This window comes from Saimiri boliviensis, chromosome 3 (assembly GCF_048565385.1).
Source record: "Saimiri boliviensis isolate mSaiBol1 chromosome 3, mSaiBol1.pri, whole genome shotgun sequence".
In the NCBI taxonomy this organism is placed as follows: Eukaryota; Metazoa; Chordata; class Mammalia; order Primates; family Cebidae; genus Saimiri; species Saimiri boliviensis.
The window spans coordinates 67,724,872-67,744,796 of NC_133451.1; positions in this window are offsets into that span (position 1 = coordinate 67,724,872).

The window sequence follows — 19,925 nt, forward strand, 5'->3', positions numbered from 1 at the left end:
AGGTGAGCACATGGCTGCTGGTCTCTCTGAATACAAGTCCTGCTGCACTTAGCACAGTTTGGCCATGGCTGAGTTTGCCCAGTGTTGTTTGAAGTGGGATCTGCATTCTCAGAGAGCTAGGTTTTAAATTCCAACTGTTTATTAACATTGTGGTTGAGAATAAGTTATTTATCTCTCTAAATCATAGTTGTCTCCATTACAAAACAGGGAAAATAATCACACCCACAGGATCATTTTAGGATTACGTTAAATCAGGTTACTAATACGGGTAAAATTCATAGAACATAGCACTCATTCAATAAATATTACTTATAATTATAAAGTATTTAAAACTCTCATTGAAACTTATTGACACTCTATACAGTAAGTTTTGTTACAAGATGACATATGTTCCTAAAAATCATTACACTAAAAAATTGAGCAGGAAGGATATCCCACAGGACTCATTCAAAAACAGGGGTAAGTGAAACAATACTCAAAAAACTTCATCAGTAACGTATTAAAAACAAACAAAAAATAACCTTAAAAATGTTAACACAGTTTTATACATTTTAGGTGGTTAAAATATACATAAATAGTACAAGAAACATGGTACGTTGTCTTTAAAAAGACTTTGCTTGTGGAAGTGAGGGTTGGCAGGGTTTAGCTTGTGAATTATTGTGAAGTGATGGAGGAGGGTTTTTTTAAAATTGGGTGGAAAGTTATAACAGCAGATGTGGCTGAGTGTAGTTTATAACTCAAACATGAGCCACGGTCACTGGTAGATGTTTGAGAATCGCACGCATGTGTGCACTCTCCTATGTTGCTCTGTTCAACAGTTTTCCTCATCATCTAGCATTTCTCTCAGGTGAAATTATACCTAAGCAAACACAAAGTTCCTATTATGTACAAATTGGTCTTTATGTTGGAATAAACTCACACTTTCAAAACATGCCATTAAAACAGAACTGACTGTACCTTGAAATTATCACAACTCTTGTATCTCAGCTTAAACCTTCATCATAATTATTAAACATTTGAAATATTCTGATACTAGGCACCCAAGACCTTGGGACCTGGGAGTTATCATAACCCTAATTTTTCCACCTACATTTAACAAGTGTCAAGGACAAAATCCCAAAGCCCCATATTACTGTAGATTCAAGCTCTTATCACATTATTTGTTCTTTTCTTTGTCAAGCTATAAATGAATGGAAACCTTCATGACTATATTTTCCTTCTTAAATCAACTAACATTCAAAGATGGTTTTTATCCTAACATTATCAACTTACTGTACTAATAGGAATAGTTTAAATTCTTCTTCCTTTCCACAAGACTTATTCCCATCCTTTTTACTCTCTGAGAAAACTGTTATTTTTATTCAAGTGTTTGAATGTTGTGAAAGAAACACGGTTTTGCTTCTCAGCAGTCTGTATTAGGCAATATATTAGCCCAAACTGCAGATCTTACAGCAAGAAATTGCTTAAGAATTTATGAAACATTTGATTTAAAAAAGGAACCATTAAACAAAGGAAAACTGTAAGAAAGAAAAAAGTCAAACTTGGTATATACAGGTATGAGAGTCCCCAGCTTGAGCCTAATACACATTACTGTCAGGGTTTATGTATGTCTAGGTAGGCTGAACAAACAGGTGCATCTGCAAATTGGTGCTTTAGGCAAACCGAATTCCATCTGCTTGAAGAAGTAGAGAGCTTCTAATAGGTGAACATACCTTCAGCTGCTCCTTAAGCCTAATTAGAATTGATTTATCTTCCAGTGGTTTGTATTTGCATGTTGTAAAAATTAGGAGTTTTTGTTTGTGTTTGTGCCTTCCCAGCATCCATGCTTCTTTTAAAAACCGCACCAATTTTGCTGTTATATAATATGTATTAATATATATTTATTTATATATTCAATATTATGTATACAAATATATATACAGTTAATATGCATGTGTGTATATATTAATATATACACATATATATTAAATATATATTTAATATATATTATATAGACACATACATATTAAATATTATATATTATGTATTATATTTATATTCATAATATATAAATATAATATATATGATGTTTAATGACATTTATATATAATAGTATGTAATTTATATACACTATAATACATGTAATAGTATATATGTTATATATACTATTATATATAGCTATAATATTATATATATTGTATATACTATACTTATAAGAATAGTATATAATTTATACATGCTATATATAATAGTATATATATTATACTATATATAGTATATATACTATTATATACAAATATTTTCCATATTATTTATTTATTTAATATTATATAAAATATAACATTATTTTATATTTATATTTATATATTTTATATTTATATTATTCATAATATTTATTTATATATAAATTTTTTCAAATATTTGTTTGTAATCCTCTAAATTAGTAACAATTTTAAATTTTTGATTACATAAATCCACTGGTTCCCATAAATCAATTTCACCATCTTTCAGCTTATGTAAATAACAAATATATATATATATGTTACTTTGCTTGTTAGATATGTAGCAAAAAGAGTTCCAGTGTTCTACAATATGTCTTCAGATAACAAATAAACTGAAAATTCTGTTTTTCTAAAACATCATTCTTAACTTACTTAAAGCAAGACATTTGGTTCATAATCTTATACAGAGTATTTACAATGAGAAAAATTCAGAAAAAACTTGAAATCATGAGGCATGTTGAAAAAAAGTAATTGCCCATTACTGCACTGAATTTGAAAACGAAGCAGTTAAGGCAGGCTTTTAACAACAATTGGCGATCCAGTAGTGGCAAGCAACAGCAGATTTATAAATTTTCAAAAATAGTGAGATGATTAATTAAAGATCAGTTTATTGCTGTGAAGCAATTGACCCAAAATCTTGATGTTTCTTTAGTGAGAAATTTCCAAGAAATAAATTCATAAAAATCATCAGTCTCACTGTGTATTTAAAAGCTACCAGGCACGTTTTAAAGAAATTCATGTCTATTTTGCAACTTCAAAAGAGAAGTAACTAGGTAAAATGGAGAATACAATTAGAGCACCAAACTAAAAATGGCTTAAAGCCTCCTTCAAAGTCAGTGTCAGAAGCACCATGGATAGCAAAGTAGATCTAACAGGAGAATACTTTATAAGATCCCACATTGATCATATGACCACAAGCTCAAACCAAGCTGAAGAAGGTGACTTTGTAAAACTCTCATTTGAATATTAAATGAATGATTGAAAGATTGAGTTTAATCTAAATTTGTTTAACCTTAAAATTGAATGGGAGCCAATAATTTAGTTATTGCCTTTTATGTAGCTATTAAATTTGCCTTTTTTATAAGGATGATGTCTGTGATGACCTAAATTTGTTAACTGTTTTATGTAAAACAATTGAATCAGATATTTTAAAGCAGACAAATGAATTTTTGGCATCCTTGGAATTGACTGAGAAAATGATACAGTATTTACACGTATAGGTAAAATTTGTGGCACAAAGGTTTCTGATGGGATAGCCCACATCAAAGCTACTGTGCATTGCAATTGGACTCTAAGCCCCTACTTCAAAGATTTTGCTTGATAATTTTCTCAATGTGTCCAGTGGATTGGCATAAATGTTAAAATAAGAAATAAAAAATTACAGTAGTTTGAATTTCCTGTTTCTGACAAATCTGTAATAAATAAGAATAAACTAAGATGTAATAAAATAAGATTTTGAAAACCTGTACTTACATGCTGATACAGAAGTGCATAGGTACTCATCAGTCTTCAAATCAAAAATTGAATAATTATTTTCTATATGAATAACAATAATTAAAAAGTAGCATCACAACAAAAAATTTAAGAAATAAAACTAAAAAGTGACAGTAAATCCATGGCTTATTTTTAAATTATGTTTAAAAGTTGGCTAAAACACATAATATTATGAAGATAATGCTCAGTCAACTGATGTGAATATTTTTGTAAATGATTAATTTAACTGTGGGTAGTTTTGGCCATTCATTTTAGGATTATTTCTACCAATAATATACTAGTAATCGGATTACTTAAATTACAAATTCTATTAATTTGTATTTCTTTTTTTTTTTTTTTTTTTTTTTTTTTGAGACAGAGTCTCACTCTGTCACCAGGCGCCAGGCTGGAGTGCAATGGCGCAATCTCAGCTCACTGCAACCTCCGCCTCCCGCGTTCAAGCAATTCTCCTGCCTTAGCCTCCCAAGTAGCTGGGACCACAGGTGCACGCCACCACACCCAGCTAATTTTTTTGTATTTTTAGTAGAGACGGGGTTTCACCATGTTGGCCAGGATGGTCTCGATCTCTTGACCTCGTGATCCACCTGCCTTGGCATCCCAAAGTGCTGGATTACAGGCGTGAGCCACCGCGCCCCGCCAGTAATTTGTATTTCTTGGCCAATTCATGAGAAAATTGTAAGCAATTCTCATCAGATATTTTAGGGTTAACTTAAAATGAAATCCCTCATTAGTCCTAAACTCTTTAAATTCATTCATATTTCAATCACCTCTATGTTACTGCCTCTCCTTGAAAAACTGCCCACATTCCTGTACTTTTACTTAGATTCTATAGATCCAGTTTATAAATTTCAAACTGCTTGACATTTATATATATATGTATATTATATATATATATAATGTATAAAGATATGTGTGTATCTATCTATCTATCTATCTATATCTTAAAATGTGTATACACATACACACTTTTTTTTTTAGAGACAGAATCTTGCACTGTTACCCATACTGGAGTGCAGCATCATAATCATAGTTCACTGCAGACTCGACCTCTTGAGTTCATGCATTAATTCTCCCACCTCAATCCCCCATGCAGCTGGGACCAAGGCATGTGTCACCATGCCTGGTAACTTTTTAAATTTTCTGTAGGAATGGGTGTCCCCCTATGTTGCCCATGCTGGTCTTGAACTCCTGGGCTCATGTGATTCTCCCTTCTTGGCCTCACAAATTGCTGGGATTAGAGGTGCGAGCCGCTGTCTCTGGCCAGATGACATATGATAAATGCCACTTGCCTTCACTATGTGTAGCAAGAATAAAACTGTTTATTGAATTCTAAGTATTGGATGTTCTACAAATGACTGTGGCCTTGAAATAATCAAAGGAATGACGAGCCTCCATAGATCTGCATACTCTGAGTACCTTTCTTGGTGTGTTAACTGCCATGCTCTCTCATACAGCCTCATCTCAATGCCTCTTTTCATACAGCCTCGTATCAATGGTTCCTAATATTAAATGTGAAAAGTAATCATGTGCAGTTGGTGTTTATTAAAATAAAAATTTTGGGGCTTTAACAGAAATAAAGAAAATCAGAATTCCAGTAAGTAGTGCCTAGGAGTCTATATTTTCAATAATACTGTGTATCTTTTCTATCCCAATTAGTCATAGGCACACCCTGCTGAAGATCTTTGATAGTAGAAATGAAAAGCAAACAAAATAATAATTTTCTTTCCAAGGAGACTATTGCTCCTACCTTATCCATTTTTAAAACATTGTGTTTTCAAAAAATGTGAAAAAACCTGAAATATTGAGCAACAGAGATTTTCTAACAGATTGCTTTCAAAACATCCTATTTAAAGTACGTGGATAGAATGTTGATATAAAATTTAGTCATAAAATTTTTTTGGCTCCAAACTTACGTAGGAAATGTGTTATAGCTTGTTGAAGAGCAGCATGAATAAAACAGGAAGCACAAAAAAATTATTGCAGCTAAAGTTATGTGTCATGGCTTTTCCTGTGTGTCATCCACGTAAAGCTCTTTATGCAGGTTTTTATTAATGAGAGACTGCCACACAAACATAATAATGGGATTAGAGTCACTATCACCAAAATGTATGACAAAGAAAAAGTGATCTGTTAGGATATGTCTGAAAATGTTCTGAAATGTCAATGCCAGCTCCTGTTTTTGTGCTGGCACTAGTAAAGCGCTATCCTTCCTTTCTCTTTAGCAAACTCATTTTGATAATTTGCTGTTCATTGCCTATTATGTGATTCAAACGGAATCTATTCAAAATTATAGATGGCTATTCAAATATCGGTTCTATTGAAAACCTTGGAGTACCAAGTAAGACAGCTTGAACTTCAACAATATCACTTCAGCAGGAATGTTCATTTATCACTAACAACCCTGTCACAACAAGATGATGTATTAAAGATTTGCTGTATTTCATTTTTAGTTAGAGCAATTGAAGCTGATGCTATCATTGGGGTTCATAACATAATCGTGTAAAGTTCTTTTTTATGGTCTTTGATACCATCATAGTTATAACATTTTCCTGCAAACATTTGAACCTGGAAAACTACTTGAATGTCAGAAGTTGCTACTACGTGACTGAACTCAAAAGACAGAAATAGAAATCTCTATGTGTCAAAAAGAGAATGATTCTAGAGTCATAGCACTAAAGTTGAAGCCATCACGTGGGAAAAGGAATTGTGGTTGGAATTGGATCAGGTAGATGCCTTAGGGCATTATTAGCCTTAGGATGGTTATGATCTCATGAGAAGATGGAGCCCTGAGCTAGGAAATTTCTTTTCTATTTATGATCAAAGACCAGAAAATCTGCATCAGACGGATTTTTTAAAACTACTTTACCATAAAAAATATTGATCATAAAATTGAAACATTTATAAGAATTATTTCTTGTATATATGTTTCCAGGTAACAAAATGAACAGAGACAAGTAAAACTGTCATCTCAGATTGAAATAAAATTAGCTGCATTTTCTATTTTAAGTAAGATTGAATATTTTCCTTTGTTTATTAACCATTTGTCATTCTAGTTCTGTAAAATGTCTATTCATGTTCATAGCTTATTTATCTAATAGAAGATTGGATGATTTTTTATTTACGTATAAAACATTCAAAATACTTCAAATATTAACACTTTTTTTCTTTTTTGTAATTGCATTTTAGGCTTTGGGGTACATTTGAAGAACATGCAAGATAGTTGCATAGGTACACACATGGCAGTGTGATGTGCTGCCTTCCTTCCCTTCACCTATATCTGGCATTTCTCCCCATGCTATCTCTCCCCAACTCCCCACCCCACACTGTCCCTCCCCTATTTCCCCCCAACAGACCCCAGCGTGTAGTGCTCCCCTCCCTGTGTCCATGTGTTCTCATTGTTCAACACCCACCTATGAGTGAGAACATGCGGTGTTTGATTTTCTGCTCTTGTGTCATTCTCAGCAAACTGACACAAGAGCAGAAAATCAAATATTAACTCTTTAACATTTGTTTTGAAAATGTTTATTCCAAGTTGTTTCTCCATTTTTATTTAGTCTATTTTTTTCTTTGAAATACAGAATTTTCAAAGTGATATTTTCATATAGAAAGCTCTTTACAAGTTGTTTTTGCTTTAGAAAATTTTTTATTCATACACACAAAAATAGTTGACTTATTTTATTTTTGAAAGATTCTGTGTATAGCAGGATTAAAAATTTTAGTTCTTTATAGTTGATATCATTTGACACTTATTTATTATATGTAGTAAGGCAAAAAAATACTTATGTACTATATATACTTACTTTATATTCGTATTTCCAAGCTAAAAATCCCTGTTTTATTGCTCACTCTTTCTCTTTTAGAAACAGTCCAATACATATATTTAACAAGTACAGCTTATAAAATACTTGGAGTTCAGATGAAGTTAGAATACTATTATTAAGCTTATTTTTCAAAATTGTATGCCGTTAAGCTTCTGAAAAAACAGGCCCCGGCACAGTGGCTCACATCTATAATCCCAGCACGCTGGGAGGCTGAGGCAGGTGGATTACTTGAGCCTAGGAGTTTGAGACAAGCCTGACCAATATGGCAAGAGCTCGTCTCTACTAAAAATATGAAAATTATCCAGATGTGGTGATGCATATCTGTAATCCTGAGAGGCTGAGATACGAGAGTCATTTGAACCCAAGAGGTGAAGGTTGCAGTGAGCTGAGATCTTGTCACTACAGTCCAGCCTCCGTGACAGAATGAGACTCATGTCTCAAAAAAAGAAAAAAACAAAACCAATTGCCTTTTAATAGATTGTATATGAACATGATGTAAAGGATAATTAAAAGGATCTTCAAAGAATAGTAGTACTTCCTTCCCTTATTGTTCCCTAACCACTAGTTCTACTTTTCAGAGGTAAATACTATTTTTCATCTCTTCAGAGGTACTCTATACATAAACTAGTGACCCAGGGTTCTACAGCTCAGCATGTGGCGGGAATGGCACCCAAGCAGCCTCTTTTCTTGGCTGTTGCTCCACCAGCAGGAGGGGGCGGTTACCGTGTTACAGGAGTTTTTTGGCGCTACTTTACCAGCCAGAAATCTCCATAGTCATTGGCGCCTCTGTCCGGTCTTCGCTCGTGCCCGCAGGGCTTGCTCTACCCACTCAGCCCAGTGGGCTGCACCAGCTCGCGGTACAGCCCAGAACCCGCTCCCGCAGCCGCTCTGCGCTCAGCCCGCGATTGGTCCAGACATGGCGCAGCTGGCTTCCACCTTGGGCACCGGTGTCTGGGTGAGGGGGGCGTGGTGGTGCCCCAAAATTTGGAGTGGCAAACAACTGCGGAGCCCCAAAGGGGTGTTGCGGTTCTCACCAGGGCAGTCCCGAGGTCTGAGCCACCAAGAAATGTTATAGCTGCCTCTCATTCCCGCCTCCTGCAACATGGCAAACGGGGATGTGTTACAGCTCGTTGCTTCTGCAGTTCATTTGCATTATAGCTCGTTTGCTTCCGCCGCCCACAGTGCAGTGAGTTCTGGGTTCTCGTCCTGCAACCAAGAGGAATTAAGTGTGCAGACACTCGAGAGTAAGTAGGGCGGAGAAGAATTTTACTGAGCAACAGAAGGAAAGCTCTCAATGGAGAGGGGACCGAAGAGTGGGTAATATCTGCGTGAGAGAGCGCGCAGAAAGAGGGTAACCCAATGTATGGCTGAGTTCAGGGTTTTCATTGGCTCAGAATGGGGGACTGCATCCTGACTGATCCGTGGGCAGGCCTGGAAAAAGCACCATTTGATTGGCAAAAAGGCGTTGAGGATGTTCTCACTCTGGTCGTAGACCCTACGCAGAACTGGCAACTGGGTTTTCAGGCTTCAGGCTGTCTTTGGCTTGAAGGTTGGATTTCACTAGAGACCTGTTCCTATCTGTTTAGGGGAATCTGTCTGCCTCCTTTTGCTGTCAATGCCCCCTCTGAAGAGGTACATCTAACTGCTGTTTGGATACAGACAGTAACCGCTCTTAACTGCTTCATGCTGACTGGGTGCGTTGTTTTGGGAAAACGGCAGTCAGAGCTCTCAGACGCCTAAGTGTTTCCCTGGTAATGGGAGCCAATGCCCGTGGCTCTGTTTGCATGACTACTTGGAGTTCGATGGTCTCTAGGTGAAAATAAACAAATTTTACAAGGAGGTTAAATATGCATGGGCCAAATATGTGTAGTATACAAAGAGGAGCTAAAAGGAAAAACTCTATTGCCAACAGTAGCAGAAAGAAGTAAAATAGACTAGTAATTCTGAAAACAATGTTGTGCACACAGATGTTTCACCCCAGTAAAGGAAATTAAGTGTTGCATGGGGAAAGCAATTAAACTTTAGAAGAGAGATAGCTGTTTAGGGAGTAGATAATCCCAGGGCATTCATTTGCCAAGGAGTCCTTGGCAAAGATGCCTGATGGTGAGGAACAGAACAAAGGCAAGTAGAGCAAGCATAGGTGACCCTATGAAGAGGACATCCACTGAAGGTTGATTATTAACACTTATCTTTTATGATTTTTAGCTCAAGGTCTCTGCTTTCTTGACACTGTTGCTTCGGGTGCTCGTCTAGATCAACAGAGGTAATTCCATCAGTTTCCCAAACTTTACTCGAGTATAATTGATCCAAGAATCTACTCCAGTGTATAGATTGTGGACAACACCTTCTAGCTCTGTTCTTCACTCTGTGTATTCTAATGTTTCTGGTATCTCTTTGTATGCCCAAACTTTCTTTTCTTCTGATGCCATTTAGATTGGATTCTGGTCTACCCTAACACCTCCTTTTAACTTACTTTTTGAAGACTTTATCTCCAAATACAATCACATTCTGAGCTACTAAAGGGTCGGACTTTAACAGTTGAATTTTGGAGAAATGCCATTTAGCTTATAACAGGTCATTGCCCATTATGTTTTAAATAATAATATTTTTATCTTGCTACTGCAAAATTATCCTCACTCAGATCAGTGGAATCAACAGAATTTGTTTAATTAATAAGAATAGTAAAATAATGAAAAAAACAACAGCTCTGAGAAGGGAAGGATATATTTGTAAAATTTGTTATATTTCAATGCCAGTAATATCATATAGTCTGTGACTAAGATTTAAGTGAATAAATAATTTTATGAGTATTTAAAACAAATATTAGTTGACTTGTAGTTTTATAGATAACTAAAGCATTACTGAGTCTTTCAGAAATTTTTTTCACATTATTATTATGTGTGCTTTCAAGGGTCTTCTTGGGACTGTATTTAATCTCATTTAATAACTTAGTTGTGTCCTTGAACAAAATAAGACTTCAGATATACAGCCATTCCAAAAATGTTGTAATATTTATAGTTTCTGAAAAAATTTTTAAATAAAAACTTAAGCTCAGGCTTATAAAGTTTATTTTACAGCATTTACAATATACAATTGACATCAATTTAAGAACCAAAGATGTTACGCTTATGAATAAACAAAAACTAGATAAAGTAATAATCAAATTATTTATTTCTGCTTTTCTGCTTGGATATGCAGTAAACTATAAACAGTTAAAAGTAAAATTAGTTCCCATATTACACCTGATGGCATTTAACACAAATAAATATATTCTTATTTTCTTTACTGCCTATCCCCCCAAATAAAGAAGTTTAGACATTAAAAAAATACTATGTCTTGTTAGTCAGTTCCTTTTTTAAAAAAGCAAAGATCTTGCTCACACTAAATTTTGAAGAGTTGATGTTTATAATTAAGTATCTTCGTGATTACCCAATAACTGTGCATACTTGAAAATATTGCTTAAACCATCCTGACATCACAACACCCCCCACAAATGAGGAAATTCATATCCAGTAACCCTTTATTTATCTTGTAATAAAATAAAGGACTCTTTCTGACATTTAGTGACTTACTATTTATCTGACAAGGATTGTTTCTTAGCCAGTGTATGTGTGTGTGTGTGTATGTATGTGTGCCTTTGTTTAGGGAGAAATGACATATTATGTCTTGAGTACCTTCTATGCACAAGGCATTCTCTTCAGCACTTTGAATATGTGAAATTATTTCAATCTTAGAAGTATTCCATGGCGTATATTCTATTAGCTCCATTCTATAGATAAAATTATCATTCAAGCTTGTTAAACAACTCCAACTTAATAAGTGTAGGATTTGGGATTCAAGAATGAAATTTAAAAACAACTCTTTAAAAAGTTTAAAACAGTGTTTTAAAGGGTGTTTTGAAACTTTTAAACAGTGTAATGTGGACTGTTATGTATGAACATTAGCAGAGTAAAGACTCCAAGAATTTACCTAGTCTTTACATAAAATGTCACTGAAAACGAGTATCAGTCTATCCTCCCTCTACCATCCAAAATCTTCAACAATGAGACTTTATACCAATTCTTTGTAATCTATTTCAGCCTCCATTCTTAACTGCCAGAGTACTTCCTGGAAGTCCTTTACCCCTTAAGAATATCCTGTTTTGTCCTGTCTTAGCTGAAAGAGAGAAAGTCTGTTCATGACCACTCTTAATTGACAATTATCTTTGTACTGAGAACACCCATCTTTTTTCTGTTTTTGGTCATCTCCTAGCCCAGAGATTCTGGCAGGAACACTGATCTGAATCCGTTCTCATCTCAGGTTTCTCCATGGGTTCCCAGGACAATCTTGCCACCAAATCAGAATTTAAAGTGAACTCCTGGGGTCCATCTGGTACTTACCTGGAACAGCACCTTGGTCAACATTAATCTAGCACTATTTCAAATGAGAATGACTCTGAGTTGGACTAGATCTCTTCGTGCTTACCCAAGCTCTCTTACATACCAGCATGTGAATTCAACAAGGAGATTAACAGGAACAATGGAGTAAGTTTAAATATTCCCACAATTTTGAAAATAGATAAGTGAAAGAAATCTATGAGGTTTTTATTTATCTTACAAGCACATTTATAATAAAACATCCACAAGTATATTTTTACCAGTAAATTCCTATGACCATGTCATCTATGACATAATTAGTGCTCATTCTTAAGTGATTAGGTGATTATAGTAATAATTACTATATAGGTTCTTTGCATATCCAATATTGTCTTTGTTTCTAGTTACATACATTAGATCCAAGATACTTCTCTGGGTATTTCTTTCTCGGGTCTCTGGTTTTACTGTATAAATCTATCGGCCAGTGAAATTTTTAGATGTCTAAGTATGGAGAAGGCTCCAAAGAGAAGGGAAGTCCAGAGATAGAAGTTGAATAAATGCAGTCTTCTCATTTTCAGTGATGGAAGTTGTTAAACTTTATAATGATTTCTGATGAATTTTTTTGCAAATTGGAAAATACATGAATCAAGATCATTTGGGGAATGCTGTTAAGAATGCTGTTGAACAAATTAAGGAATAATGTAATTTATGAGTAATGTATTTCCTACCTAAGGAATGATTTGGTTTCAGCTCCAATATGTAAAGATCTTAGAAGTTATCACTCTTTTCCTTACAATAAGAAAAAGCTGAACAAGCTAAAAATAAACAAATGTTCTTGGAACTATTAGAAAACTGAGGTGAATCTTGAGAGTCACTGCTGAAATATGTTTATCTGAAGCAGTAGCTGCTGAAGCCATAAACAGGTAGAAAAAAAAATTGTAATTTTGATAAATTGCTGGAGGCTGGGTATAGAGTAGTGTAAGAATGAGAATGAGAAACAAACAACTGACTGAAGAACACTTTAATGGGATTTGTCTCTAGAAAATCCATTAGGTTCTCATGATGAAGATGTGAGAAAAAGCCCCTCCTCGCCCTGGCAGGGGGAGGGGAAGCATAGCCCTTTGAAATATACACAGAACATTCTCCATAACAAAGGCCTCCTCTCCACAGGAAATACTTTACCAGAGCCTTATCCCACCTGATGGAAGGACATCATCCCACTCCAGCTCCCTCTAGCCTTCACTCATTAGGAGAAAAAAAACTAGGAGGAGAAAAAAACGTAGGAAATACCTGTGAAGTTTGCAGCCTAGGAACACAGACTTACTAAAAAACATATGAATCATAAGATCATTGACAAAAAGAATTCTGTGAAGTATTTAAAGAAATTTATTCTGAGCCATTATTAGTGACTATGACCCAGGAAACAGTCTTGAGAGTTTATGAGAAAGTATACCCAAGATAGTTACTTTGAGTTTATATATTTTAGGGACACAGGAATTGTAGGTAAAATCATAAATCAGCATATAGAAGGTGCACATTGATTCAGCCTAAAGAGGTGGGATATCTTGAAGTGAGGAAGGGGACTGGGAGGAGCACTTACAGATCGGTGTTAGGTTGTTCTTGCATTGCTGTAAAAAAAGATCTGAGACAGAGTAATTTATAAAGAAAAGATATTTAATTGGTTCACAAGTCTGCAGGCTATACAGGAAGCATGGTTCTATCTGCTCAAATTTTGGGGAGGCCTGAAGGAGTCTTGACTCATGGTACAAGACAAAGTGGGAGCAGGCACATCACATGGTGAGAATGGGAACAAGAAAGAGTGTTGGTAGAGGTGCCACATAAATTTAAATATATATATATATATCCTGAGAACTCACCCACTATTGCAAGGATAGAAGCAAGCCATGAAGGATCTACTCCCAGTGACCCAAACACCTCCCACCAGGCCCCACTTCCAACACTGCGGAGTACAGTTCAACATGTGATTTGGGGGAGATACATATTCAAACTATATTATTCTTCCTGTGACCCACCAAATTTCATGTCCTCACATTGAAAAAACAATCATCCTTTCCCAGTAGTCCCTGAAATTTATTCTTTTTAAAAAATAAATAAATAAATATATATATATATATATATATATATATATATATATATATATATATGATTGCATTTTAGGTTCTAGGGTACCTGTAAAGAACATGCAGGATTGTTGCATAGGTACATACATGGCAATGTGGTTTGCTGCCTCCATCCCCATCACCTATATCTGGCATTTCTCCCCATGTTATCCCTCCCCAACTCCCTACCCACCACTGTCCCTCCCCTTTCCCCCCTCCACAGATCTCAGTGTGTGATGCTCCCCTCCCTGCATCCATGTGTTCTCATTGTTATACACCCACCTATGAGTGAGAACATGTGGTGTTTGATTTTCTCTTCTTGTGTCAGTCTGCTGAGAATGATGGTTTCTAGATTCATCCATGTCCCTACAAAGGACATGAACTCATCATTTTTTATGGCTGCATAGTATTCCATGGTATATATGTGCCACATTTTCCCTGTCTAGTCTATCATTGATGGGCATTTGAGTTGTTTCCAAGTCTTTGCCACTGTAAACAGTGCTGCAATGAACATACATGTGCATGTGTCCTTGTAATAGAATGATTTATAATCCTTTGGGTATATACCCAGCAATGGGATTGCTGGATCTTAACTTGATTCAGTGTTAACTCAAAAGTCTAAAGTCTCATCTGAGACAAGTCAATTCCCTTCCACCCATGAGCCTGTAAGAGCAAAAACAAGTTATGTACTTCCAGGATGCAATATAGGTATAGGCACTGGGTAAACATTCCTGTTCTAAAAGGGAGAAATCAGCCAAAAGAAAGGGGCTACAAGTCCCATGCAAGTTCAAAACTCATCAGGCCAGTATTAAATCTTAATGCTCCAAAATAATCTTTTTTGACTCCATGATCCACATTCAGTCACACTGCTGCAAGGGATGGACTCCCAAGACCTTGGGCAGCTCCACCCCTGTGATTTTGCATAGTTCAACCCTTATGGCTTTTCTCCCAGGTTGGAGTTGAGTGTCTGTAACTTTTCTAGGCACAGGGTGCAAGCTGTTGGTGGATCTACTGTTCTGTGATATGGAGGATGGTAGCTCTCTTCTCATAGCTCCACTAGGCAGTGCCTCAGTGTTGACTCTTTTTGGGGCCTCTAACCCCACATTTTTCTTCTGTGTTGCCCTAGTAGATGTTTTGTGAGGGCTCCACCTTGGCAGCAGGCTTCTGCCTGGATGCCCAGGCTTTCTCATGTATCCTCTGAAATCTAGGTGGAGGATGCCTACCTCTTTTACTCATGCATTCTGTGAGCTTACTGGCTTAACCCACATGGATGCCAGTAAGGCTTACAGCTTGTTCCCTCTACAGCAGCAGCCTGAGTTACCTGGGCCCCTTTGAGGCAAGGCTGGAATTGGAGGTGGAGTGGCCATGATGTGAAAAGCAGCTTCTTAAAATGATGCAAGGCAATGGTGCCTCTGGGTTGACCTTGGAAACAGGGCCTCTGTTGCAAGGGGCTAGCTACCTTAGAGATCTCTGAAATGCCTTTAAGGTCTTTTACTCATTGTCTTGGATATTATCCCTTGATTCCTTTTGGTTATGCAAATTTGTCTAACAAGTGGTTGCTCCACAGCATCCTTGAATTCCTCTCCCAGAAGAACTCTTTCTTTCTCTGCCACATGATCAGGCTGCACATCTTCCAAACTTTTATGCTCTACTTTCCTTTTAAATGCTACTTCCAACTTCAAGTCATTTATTTTCTCTTGAATCTTAGTATAGGTTATTAGAAGCAGCCAGGTTACATCTTAACTGTGTTACTGCTTAGAATGTTCTTCCTCAAATACCCTAGGTTGTATTTCTGAAGTTTAAACTTTCACAGATCCATAGGGCATGAAGAGAATGCAGCCAAGTTATTTGCTAGAGTATAACAAGGGTGAACTTCACTCCAGTTTCCATTAAGTTCTTAATTTCTTTCTCAAACCCCATCAGCCTGGACTTCATTGTCCATATCACTATTAGCATTTTGGTCACAACAATTTAACCAATTTCTGAGAAGTTCCAAACTTTCCCTCATCTTCTTGTCTTCTTCTGAGCACTTCAAACTTTTCCAGCCTCTTTCTGTTACTCAGTTCCAAAGTTGCTTCCACATTTTCAGCTATCTTTATAAAAATAACCCCACTCCTTGGTACTAGTTTTCTGTGTTAGGCCATTCTTGCATTACCACAAAGAAATATCTGAGATTGGGTAATTTATGAAGAAAATAATTTTAACTGGTTCACAACTCTGCAGGCTGTACAGAAAGCATGGAACCAACATCCGCTCAGCTTCTGAGGAGGCCTCAGGGAGGTTTGACTAATGATGGAAGGCAAACCAGGAGCAGTCACATTACATGGCAAGAATGGGAACAAGAGAGTGGGGTAGGAGTTGTCACACATTTTTAAAAAATACATATCTCCAGAGAATTCATTCATTATTGTGTGCACAGTACTAAGCCATGACCCAAGCAATTCTCACCAAGTCCCACCTCTAACATTGGGGATGACAATTCAACATGAGATTTGTTAGGGACATTTATTTAAATGATATGAAGGTCACAGGTGAATTCAAATGTTTTCTGATTGGCAATTGGTTGAAAGAGTTAAAATTTATGGACTTGAAATGAGTAGAAAGAATTGCTTGATTAAGATAAAGGGGGCCTGTGGAGACCAAGGTTCTTGCTGTGTAGATAAAGCCTAATAGGTAACAGTCTTCAGAGATAATAGATAGCAAATGTCTCCTTTCAGACACTAAAAGGTGTGAGACTCAGTTTATCTCTCCTAAATCAGAGAAAGAACTGTCTGTATTAATGGAGATTCTCTAAAGATGCAAATTTTCCCATAAATGATAGCTTTGCAGGGGTATTTCAAAATATGACAAAAATATAGTTTTTATTTCCTTCAGGGTCTGCTATCTTTCACATGATGCTATACCTGAGTTAGGTTAGAATTTGGTATCTTATTGCCACAAAGAGTCTGTCAATCTTATCATCTCTGTTTTAATGTTAATGTTGGTCACTTGTGCCTTAACTCCAAAAGGGATGGGGTTAAATGAGGCATATCTGACCTGCCTTCCCATCAAAGTCTGGAATTTAGCTTTTCAGGTTTCTCTGGGATTCCCTTTGCCCAGAGAGAATTTGTTCAGTTGGCTGGGGTGGCTTAAGATTTTATTTTTGGTTCTATAGTTTATAGGACATTTCCCTTTTTATATCCCTTACCAGTACATCAGTGGTTCTACAGTATTGGTGTACAGACTGTCTCCATGGAGGAGTACTTATGAAAGTCCAAAGTAATGATGAGAAACATAAAAGCAAAACAAACAACCCCCCCACCAAAAAAAAAAAAAAAACTCTAGAGGAATTTAAAAGCCTATGTACCAAACTTTCTTTTACTGATACATCATGCCCAGCTTTCAATGAAAAAATTACAAGGCATGCTTACAGGCAAGGAAAAGAACATATGAAGAGATAGAAACAAGCATCAGAACTCAGATATGACAAAGATATTGGAAATATGACATAAGGAATTCAAAATAACTGTGATTAATATGTTAAAGACTTTAATAGAGAAAGCAGGCAATATGAAAGACTTGATGGGTAATGTATACATAGAGATGGAAATTCTAAGAAAGAACTAAAAGGAAACACTAGAAACCATAATACTATAACAGAATTGAAGATTAGTTTTGATGGGCTCAAGAGTAGACAGGACACAAGTCAGAACAAGTGAGAAATGAATCAGTGGACTTGAAGATAAATCAATAGAAACTGCTCAAAACTGAAATGCAATGAGAAAAATAGAATGTACAAAGACAGAACAGAGCATACAAGCATAGGGCAACATTTCAGAAAATGTAGCATATACATAATGGGAATATTATAAGGAAAGGAGGAAGAAAACAGGGCAGAAGGAATATTTAAAGTAATAGTGGTTAAGAATTTTCCTAAATTAATGACAGAAAACAAACTACAGATTCAGGAAGCTCAGAGAATACCAAACAAGGTAAATAACAAAACAATCTAGGACTAGGCATATCATATGCAAAGTGCAGATAACCAAAGACAAAAGAATTTTGAAAGAAACTAGAGAAGCTCATTCTCATAGAGAACCAAGGATAAGGACTGTAATAAACTTCAAATCAGAAGCCATACAAACAATAGCAAAGTGAAGTGACATAATTAAAAGAAATAAAGACAGAAAACAACCACCTAGAATACAGTATACAGTGATATCATCCTTCACATGTGAAGGAGAAATAGAGTTTCTGAGACAAACAAAAACTGATGGAAGTTATTACCAGCAGACTTGCACTGTGAGAAATGTTAAAGGTAGTTCTTTAGAGAGAAGAAAAACAAAACTTGAATCTACATAAAGAAAGGAAGAACATTAAAGAAAGAATGCATGAAGATAAATAAAACTTTCATTTTTCTGTTAATTGATCTGGAAGATAACTGATACATAATGATGAAGGGCTCAATTCTAAGAGAGCAGAACAATCCTAAGTGTGTATATACCAAGTAACGTACAAATAATGCGAGGCAAAACTGATAGATGTGAAAAGAGAACAAACAAACCACCATTATAGTTGGAGACTTTAACACCCCTCATTCAGTAGTTAATAAATCAAGCAGGCAGAAAATCAGTAAGCATATAAATTACCTGAAAAGCACTATCAATCAATATTACCTAATTGACATTTATAGAATATGTCCAACAACAGCAGGAAACACATTCTTTTGAAGCTCACATAGAACATTCATCCATATAGTATACATTCTGGGCCTTTCAACACACCTCAACAAGTTTAAAAGAATATAAATTATACAACATTATTTTAGAGAAGTCAAAACCAATATTGAAATTAAAATTGAAATCAATAACAGAAAGATAGCTGGAAAAGTCCCAAATATTTTGTAATTAAACAATACACTTCCAAATAATACATGAGTTATGGAAGTCACAAATGAAATTTAAAAATATTTTAAACTAAACGAAAATAGAAATACAACTTATCAAAATTTGCAGGATACAGACAAAGCAGTGCCAATGGGGAGCTGGGAAGCTCTGCTGATTTTAGGTGGGTTTACTTACGAGTCTAGAATTTGGCTGGAGGCAGCCTAATCTATACTGGTTTTATCTGGTGGCTTAGCTCTGCCTTACAGGGCTCTTTCCTTCCTCTGGGACCTGTGAATATCCCAAGCATTAGTTTTCCTAGCGCTGTCAAAGGCACAAGAAAGCAAGCCCATCCGTGCAAGTACTTCTTGAGTCTCTTGCTTGCATCGTATCTGCCTACATCCCATTGGCCCAAGCAAGTCACACGGCCAAAACCAGAATCAAGAGGTAGGGAAGTACTTTCGACACATGGATGGAGGTGGGGCTAAGAGGGCGAATGTTTCAGGAAAATAATCTGTTACAGCAATAGTGCCAACTTCAAATGGCTATTGTAAGCCTTGAATTAGGATATTACTTTATGTATATGTAAACTTAGCATAGTAGTTGGCACATAGTAAATGCACCATCATTTTTAACTATTTCTATTACTTTATTAGGCTCTGGAAATAAAACATGCATACTTCTTGTCCTCATAGTGCTTATTAGTAAAACAGATACTGCATATGTAATGATAAGAAATGCCAGGTGTTGAATGGCCAATATTTGGGAACACTCTCCAGAATGAAGATTGATCTTGCATACAAGCCTAAAAGTCCTGGCAATTCAAGTTTATACCTAAGTAAAATTACAAATACTATATAACCTTTAGAAATGATAATAAAAAGTCAAATTTGAGTATTAAAATCTTGAATGTCAAGAGTTTACCGTGTTGCATTAGTCTTGAATCTAATCTTAGTGATTTTAAAAACCGTAAAAACCTTGCATGGTTTATAGTTTCCAAGTTAGTTAATAG